Here is a 9091-nt window from a genome sequence, read left to right on the forward strand (position 1 = left end):
CACCTCACCCGGCTAGTTTTTGTATTTTTTAGTAGAGATGGGGTTTCACCGTGCTCGCCAGGATGGTCTCGAACTCCTGACCTCGTGATCCGCCCGTCTCGGCCTCCTAAAGTGCTGGGATTACAGGCTTGAGCCACCGCGCCCGGCCCACAATAAATTTTAAAACGTTTTAATTACTTCAGAAAGAAATTCCACACCCCTTAGCTCTCGTCTTTCAGTCCCGTCCACACTTCCAGCTCAAGACAACCGCTATTTTCTGTCTCTATGGATTTGCTTATTTTAGACATTCATATAAATGGAATCATACAATACATGGTATTTTGTGAATGGCTTTGTTGATTTTGCATAAACTTGTTCAGACTTATCCATGTTGTAGCATGTGTCAGTACTTCATTCCTTTTGATTGCAGAATAATGTTCCATTGGATGGCTATACAGTATTTTATTTATCCATTCACCAGTTCTTGGGTTGTCATTATAATAATGCTGCTATGAACATTCATGTATGAATTTTTGTATGAAAACGTGTTTTTATTTCTGTTGGTTACATACCTAGGAGTGGAATTGCTGCATCACATGATCATTCTATGTGAGGAACTGTCAGATTATTTTCCAAGTGGTTGCACCATCTTACATTCCCGTTTGCAGTATATGAAGGTTCCAATTTCTCCACATCCTCACCAACATTTGTCTTTACATTTTGTTTTGGTTTTTTTAGACAGAGTCTTGCTCTGTCACGCAGGCTGGAATGCAGAGATGCGATCACAGCTCACTGCAGTTTTGATTGCCCAGGCTGAAGAGATCCTCCTGCTTCAGCCTCCCTAGTAGCTGGGACTACAGGTGTGTGCCACCATACCTGGCTAATTTTAAAAAATTATTTGTTGAGACAGGGCTTCCTTATGTTGCCCAGGCTGGTCTCAACCTCCTGAGCTCAAGTGATCCTCCCACCTTGGCCTCCCAAAGTGTTGGGATTACAGGTGTGAGCCACTGAGCCTGGCCTCTTTTTTAAAAAAAATTATTATTATACGTATTCCAATGGGTAAGAAGCAGTATTTCATAGTGGTATGGGGGAGGATGTGGTGGGGTTGGGTGGGTAGGGGTGTGTGTGTGTGTGTGTGTGTGTGTGTGTGTGTAATTAAAGCTTGCTTTTTAACCACAAGACAACTTTGGGAAGGCTGCTCTTTTAGGAAACTCTGTGTAACATTGGAGTGTTAAAATTGTGAACTCTCTGCCAATTAACACTTACCATTGCTACTCTCCTGTCCAAATTTAGATGATTTTATTTAGAGTGAGATTTTTTAAGGATGTCTGTGAAGTTTGGAGTCACATTATATTTTTCCTCTTTATCCTAAGAATAATTTGGTCTGTGGCCTCAATTTAGTTAAAATCTGGCCAGAGTTGCCAGGCTAGTGAGATAAATATTCTTCATAAGTTCACCTTATGGTGAATTTAAATGCCCAGCTTCATCAAAGATGAGCATAGGTAACTAAATTAATAAAGTTTGGCTTTTTTTCCTAAGATGGTGGACAATTTTATGACCTGCTACTAAATGGGAGGAAAGTTATTTGGAAGACTGATGTATACTGCCAATGTTCGTTCACTTGTTGATTTAGTCAGCAGACCTTTACTGAGCATTTCATATTTATTGAACACTTGTGGTGGTCTTGGGAATACATAGAAGAAAGATCTGGTCCTTGCCTCGTGGGAATTCACAGCCTACTGCAGGAAGAAAAACAAGTAAAATCTGAGGAAGGGCTTCTAATTTGAAAGGAAAAATGTGAGAGAAAACTTTCTAAAGACAGCCTGTATTGTCATTCAGTTCGAAGAATTTTTTAATTTCCATCTTGATTTCATTTTTGACCCAATGATCATTCAGGAGCAGGTTATTTAATTTCCATGTATTTGCATGGTTTTGAAGATTCCCTTTGGAGTTGATTTTCAGTTTTATTCCACTGTGGTCTGAGAGAGTGCTTGATATAATTTCAATTTTCTTAAATTTATTGAGGCTATCTTGGAGAAAGTTCTATGCACTGATAAATAGAATGTATATTCTGCAGCTGTTGGATAGAATGTTCTGTAAATATCTGTTAAGTCCATTTGTTCCAGGATATAGTTTAAATCCATTGTTTCTTTGCTGACTTTCTGTCTTGATGACCTGTCCAGTGCTGTCAGTGGAGTATGAAGTCCCCCCACTACTATTGTGTTGCTATCTATCTCATTTCTTAGGTGTATTAGTAATTGTTTTATAAAATTAGTAGCTCCAGTGTTAGGTGTCTATCAAAACCTCTGGGATACAACAAACGCGTGCTAAGAGGAAAGTTCATAGCCCTAAACACCTACATCAGAAAGTATGAGAGAGCACAAACAGACAATCTAAGGTCACACCTCAAGGAACTAGAGAAAAAAGAACAACAAAACCCAAACCCAGCAGAAGAAAGGAAATAACCAAGATCATAGCAGAACTAAATGAAATTAAAACAAAGTACAAAAGATAAATGAAACAAAAAGCTGGTTCTTTGGAAGGATAAATAAAATTGATAGACCATTAGCAAGATTAACCAAGAAAAGAAGAGAGAAAATCCAAACAAGCTCAATTAGAAATGTAATGGAAGACATTACAACTGACACTGCAGGAATACAAAAGATCATTCAAGGCTACTATGAACATCCTTATGCACACAAACTAGAAAACCTAGAGGAGATGGATAAATTCCTGGAAAGATACAACCCTCTAGTATAAATCAGGAAGAATTAGATATCCTGAACAGACCAATAATAAGCAGTGAGATTAAAATGGCAATTTAAAATTTACTGACAAAAACAGTCCAGGACCAGACGGATTCACAGCAGAATTTGACCAGACATCCAAAGAATTGGTACCAATCCTGTTGACACTGTTCCACAAGATAGATAAAGAGGGAATCTGCCCTAAATCATTCTGTGAAGCCAGGATTACCCTAATACCAAAACCACGGAAGGACATAACCAAAAAAGAAAACTACAGACCAATATCTCTGATTTACATAAATGCAAAAATCCTTAACAAAATGCTATCTAACCAAATCCAACAAGATAGAAAAAAAAAAAATCCACCATGATCAAGTGGGTTTCATACCAGGGATGCAGGAATGGCTTAACATATGTAAGTCAGTAAATGTGATACACCACATAAACAGAATTAAAAGCAAAAACTGCATGATCACCTTGGTAGACACGGAAAAAGCATTCAAAAAAATCCAACATTCCTTTATGATTAAAATTCTCAGCAAAATCGGCATACAGGGAACATACTTCAACGTAACAAAAGCCATCCATCTCTGACAAACCCACAGCCAACATAATACTGAATGGGGAAAAGTTGAAAACATTCCTTCTGAGAACTGGAACAACTTAAGGATGCCCATTCTCCCCATTTCTCTTCAACGTAGTACTGGGAGACCTAGCCAGAGCAATCAGACAACAGAAAGAAATAAATGGCATCCAGCTCAGCAAAGAGGAAGTCAAACTGTCGCTGTTTGCTGATGATATGATTGTTTCCCTAAAAATCCCTAAAGACTCCTCCAGAAAGCTCTCAGAACTGATAATAAAAAAAAAATTCAGCAAAGATTCCAGATACAAAATTAATGTACACAAATCAGTAGCTCTTCTATATATCAACAGCGACCAAGCTGAGAATCAAATCAAGAATTCAACCCCTTCTACAATAGCTGCAAAAAAATAAAATAAAATACTTAGGAACGTATCTAACCAGTGAGGTGAAAGACCTCTACAAGGAAAACTACAAAAAGCTGCTGGAAAAAATCATAGACAACACAAACAAATGGAAACACATCTCGTGCTCATGGATGGGTAGAATCAATATTGTAAAAATGATTATACTGCCAAAAGCAATCTACAAAATCACAATTCCCACCAAAATACCACCATCATTCTTCACAAAATTAGAAAAAACAATCCTAAAATTCATATGGAACAAAAAAAGAGCCCACATAGCCAAAGCAAGACTATGCAAAATGAACAAATCTGGAGGCATCACATTACCTGACTTCAAACTCTATAAGGCCACAGTCACCAAAACAGCATGGTACTGGTATAAAAATAGGCACGTAGACCAATGGAACAGAATAGAGAACCCAAATACTTACAGCCAACTGATCTTTGACAAAGCAAACAAAAACATAAAGTGGGGATAGGACACCCTATTCAACAAATGGTGATAAGATAATTGGCTAGCCACATGTAGGAGAATGAAACTCGATTCTCATCTCTCACCTTATATAAAAATCACCTCAAGATTGATCAAGGAAAACCCCTTCTAGACATTGCCTTAGGCAAGGATTTTATGACCAAGAAGCCAAAAGCAAATGCAACAAAAACAAAGATAAATAGCTGGGACTTAATTAATCTAAAGAGCTTTTGCACAGCGAAGGCACAGTCAGCAGAGTAAACAAACAATCCACAGAGTGGGAGAAAAATCTTCACAAAGTACATCTGACAAAGGTCTAATATCCAGAATATACAATGAGCTCAAACAAATTAGCAAGAAAAAAAAAAATCTCATCAAAAAGTGGGCTAAGGACATAAATAGAAAATTCTCAAAAGAAGATATACAAATGGCCAACAAACATGAAAAAGTGTACAACATCACTAATAATCAGGGAAATGCAAATCAAAACCACGATGCAATACCACCTTACTCCTGCAAAAACGGCCATAATCAAAAAATAAAAAATAAAAATAATAGATGTTGGCACGGATGTGGTGAACAGGGAACACTTCTACACCGCTAGTGGGAATGTAAACTAGTACAGCCACTATGGAAAACAGTGTGGACATTCCTTACAGAACTAAAAGTAGAACTACCATTTGATCCAGCAGTCTCACTACTGGATATCTACCCAGAGGAAAACCAGTCATTATACGAACATGCATGTTCATAGCAGCACAATTTGCAATTGCAAAAATGTGGAACCAACCTAAATATCCATCAATCAACGAATGGATAAAGAAACTGTGGTGTGTATATATATATATACACACACACATATATTCCATCATATATATATATGATGGAATACTACTCAGTCATAAAAGGAAGGAATGAATGACATTTGCAGTGACCTGGATGAGATTGGAGACTATTCTAAGTGAAGTAACTCAGGAATGGAAAACCAAACATTGTATGTTCTCACTCATATATGGAAGCTAAGTTATAAGGATGCAAAGGCATACGAATGACACAATGGACTTTGGGGACTCAGGGGAAAGTCTTGAGTAGGGAATGAGGGATAAAATACTACAAATTGGGTGCCATGTATACTGTTCGGGTGATGGGTGCACCAAACTCTCACAAATCACCACTAGAGAACTTATGTAACCAAACACCACCTGTTCCCCAATAACCTATGGAAATTAAAAAAAAAANTGCAAAAATGTGGAACCAACCTAAATATCCATCAATCAACGAATGGATAAAGAAACTGTGGTGTGTATATATATATATACACACACACATATATTCCATCATATATATATATGATGGAATACTACTCAGTCATAAAAAGGAAGGAATGAATGACATTTGCAGTGACCTGGATGAGATTGGAGACTATTCTAAGTGAAGTAACTCAGGAATGGAAAACCAAACATTGTATGTTCTCACTCATATATGGAAGCTAAGTTATAAGGATGCAAAGGCATACGAATGACACAATGGACTTTGGGGACTCAGGGGAAAGTCTTGAGTAGGGAATGAGGGATAAAATACTACAAATTGGGTGCCATGTATACTGTTCGGGTGATGGGTGCACCAAACTCTCACAAATCACCACTAGAGAACTTATGTAACCAAACACCACCTGTTCCCCAATAACCTATGGAAATTAAAAAAAAAAAAAAAAAAAAAAAAAAAAAAAGACAGAAATAAAGGCAGTCTCACTGAACTGAGTTTGCTTGTTGTTGTTCGGGTTTTTTTTTTGTTGTTGTTTGTTTTTTTTTAAGACAGAATCTGACTTTGTCACCCAGGCTGGAGTGCAGACACAATTCTCTAACTCCTGGAACTCCTGGCCTCGGTCAAGTAATCCTCCCACCTGGGTCTCCCCAGGTGCTGGGATTACAGGCATGAGCTGCTGTGCTGGGCCCTGAACTGAATATTAAAGGTGAATAGTGGTTGGTGATAGGATGTGAAGTGGTAAAATTTGAGATTGAGCAGGAAAAAGAGTGATTACATGATTATTGTCATCACTATATCATAGTGACCGTGCAGCCAGGCACAGTACAGGCATACCTCAGAGATATTGTGAATTCAGTTCGAGACCACCACCATAAAGTGAATATCAAAAAAAACCCAAATCACACAATTTTTTTGTTTTCCAGAGCATATAAAAGTTATGTTTACATTCTATTAAGTGTGCAATATCATTATGTCTTTTAAAAGTACGTACCTTAATTTAAAATACTTTATTGCTAAAAGTGCTAATATTCCTTTGATCCTTTAGCGAGTTATAATCTTTTTGCTGGTGGAAGGTCTTGCCTCGATGTTGATGGTTGCTGACTGACCAGGGTGGCTAAGGATTGAGGTAGCTGTGGCAATTTCTTAACATAAGACAACGATGAAATTTGCCACACCAATGGACTCTTTCTTTCAGGAAAGATTTGTTTGTAGCATGAAATGCTGGTTGATAGCATAGCATTTTACCCATTGTAGAACTTATTTCAAAATTGGAGTCAATCCTTTTAAACCTTGCCACTACTTTACCAAATGAGTTTATGCAGTGTTCTAAATCCTTTGTGGCCATTTCAAAAATGTTCACAGTATCTTCACCAAGAGTAGCTTCCATCTCAAGAACCCACTTTCTTTGCATATCACTGAGAAGCAACTCCCCATCTGTTCAAGTTTGATCATGAGATTGGGGCAATTCAGTCACGTCTTCGAGCTCCATTTATAAATTCTAGTTCTCTTGGTACTTGTAGCACATTTGCAGTTACTTCCTCCACTAATGTGTTGAACCCCTCAAAGTAATGCCTGAAGGTTGGAATTAACTTCTGCTAAACTCCTGTTCATGTTATTTTGACCTCTTCCCGTGAATCATGAATGTTCTTAATGGAATCTAGAATGGTGAATCCTTTCCAGCATGTTTCAATTTACTTTTCCCTGATCCATCAGAGGAATCACCTTTATGGCAGCTATAGCCTTACAAATTTTTTTTAAAGAATAAGACTTAAAAGTTGAAATGACTCCTTGATCCATGGGCTACAGAAGGGATATTGTGTTAGCAGCATGGAAACAACATTAATCTCCTTATATAGTTCCATGAGAGCTCTTCGATGACAAGGTGCATTGTCAATGATCAATAATATTTTGAAAGAAATCTGAAGGACCCTAGGATTTTCATAAGAGTAAATGACCATTGGCTTCAACTTAAAGTCGCTGGCTGCATTACCCCCTAGCAAGAGAGTCAGCCTGTCTTTTGAAGCTTCAAAGCCAGGCACTGACTTCTCCTCTCTAGCTATGAAAGTCCTACCTGTCATCTTCTTCTAACAGAAGACTGTTTCATTTACATTGAAAACCTGTTTTTTAGTGTAGCCACCTCCATCGATGATCTCAGCTAGATCTTCTGCAACACATGCTTCAGCTTCTCCATCAGCACTTGGCACTTCACTTTTGCACTCTTATGTTATGGAGATGGCTTCTCTCCTTAAACCGCATGAATCAACTTCTGTTAGTTTCACATTTTATTCTGTAGCTTCCTCACCTCCCACAACCTTCATAGAATTGAAGAAAATTGGGGCCTTTCTCTGGCTAAGGCTTTGGCTTAAGGAAATACTGTAGTTGGTTCGGTCTTCTATCCAGACCACTTAAACTTTCTCTATATCAGCAATAAGGCTGTTTTATTTCCTTATCATGTGTAGGTTCCCTAGAGTAGCACTTTTAATTCCCTTCAATAACTTTCCTTTTGCATTCATAACTTAGCTGTTTGGTGCAAGAGGCCTAACTTTTGGCCTGTCTTGACTTTTGACATGCCTTCCTCACTAAGCTTAATCATTTTTAACTTTTGATTTAAAGTGAGAGTTGTGTGACTTTTCCTTTCACCTGGACACCTACAAACTAGCCTTATTAATTGGCTGAATCTTGTTATGTCTCAGGGAATGGGAAAGCCTGAGGAGAGGCAGAGAGGTGGGAAAACAGCCAACAGCCAGTTGGTGGAGTGGTCAGAACACATACAACATTTATTAAGTTTACTATCTTATATGGGCACAGTTCTTGGTGCCCCCAAACAATTAAAATAATCATGTCAAAGATCACAGATCACCATAACAGATATAATAATAAGGAAAACTTTCAAAATATTGCAAGAATTACCAAAATGTGACACAGAGACACAAAGTGAACACATGCTGTTGGAAAAATTGTACTGATAGCCTTGCTCAGTGATAGCCTTGCAGGGTAGACACAAATCTTCAATTTGTAAAATATGCAATTTCTGTGAAGCACAATGAAGCAAAGTGGAATGAAACAATAAAACAAGAAATGCCTATACTAAACACTTTATACATATTAACTCATTTATCTTCACAATAATACTATAAGGTTGGTACTACTATTATCCCAGTTTTACTGATGGGACACATAGAATTTAAATAACTTTCCTAAGGTGGCACAATTGTCAGAGTGATGAGGCTGAGATGCAATGATCCAAGCTGGATGATTCCAGAGCTTTGCTGTTAACCTTTAAGTTCAACTAACTTCCCTTCATGAACCTAATATTCCATGCTACATTGTGTCACCTGATTATCCTTAGATGCAAATGAGGCTGAAAAACAAGTATTCCATTTTTCTTAAGTTCATGGTAGCAAGCAATATTTGAGTCAAGAATTACTGTTGGTTCAGCAAACTTGCTTGCCACAGCCAGAGAGGAGGCAATTGGAAACATCTAGAGGTGAAATCATGTGAAATTTAATGAAATGGGTCAGGCAAGTGGCTCATACCTGTAATTCTAGCACTTTGGGAGGCCGAGGTGGGAGGATTGCTTGAGCTCAGGAGTTTGAGACCAGCCTGGGCAACATAGGGAGACCCCATCTGTACAAAAAAA

This window comes from Rhinopithecus bieti, unplaced genomic scaffold (assembly GCF_001698545.2).
Source record: "Rhinopithecus bieti isolate Rb0 unplaced genomic scaffold, ASM169854v2 scaffold_17653, whole genome shotgun sequence".
Lineage (NCBI taxonomy): Eukaryota > Metazoa > Chordata > Mammalia > Primates > Cercopithecidae > Rhinopithecus > Rhinopithecus bieti.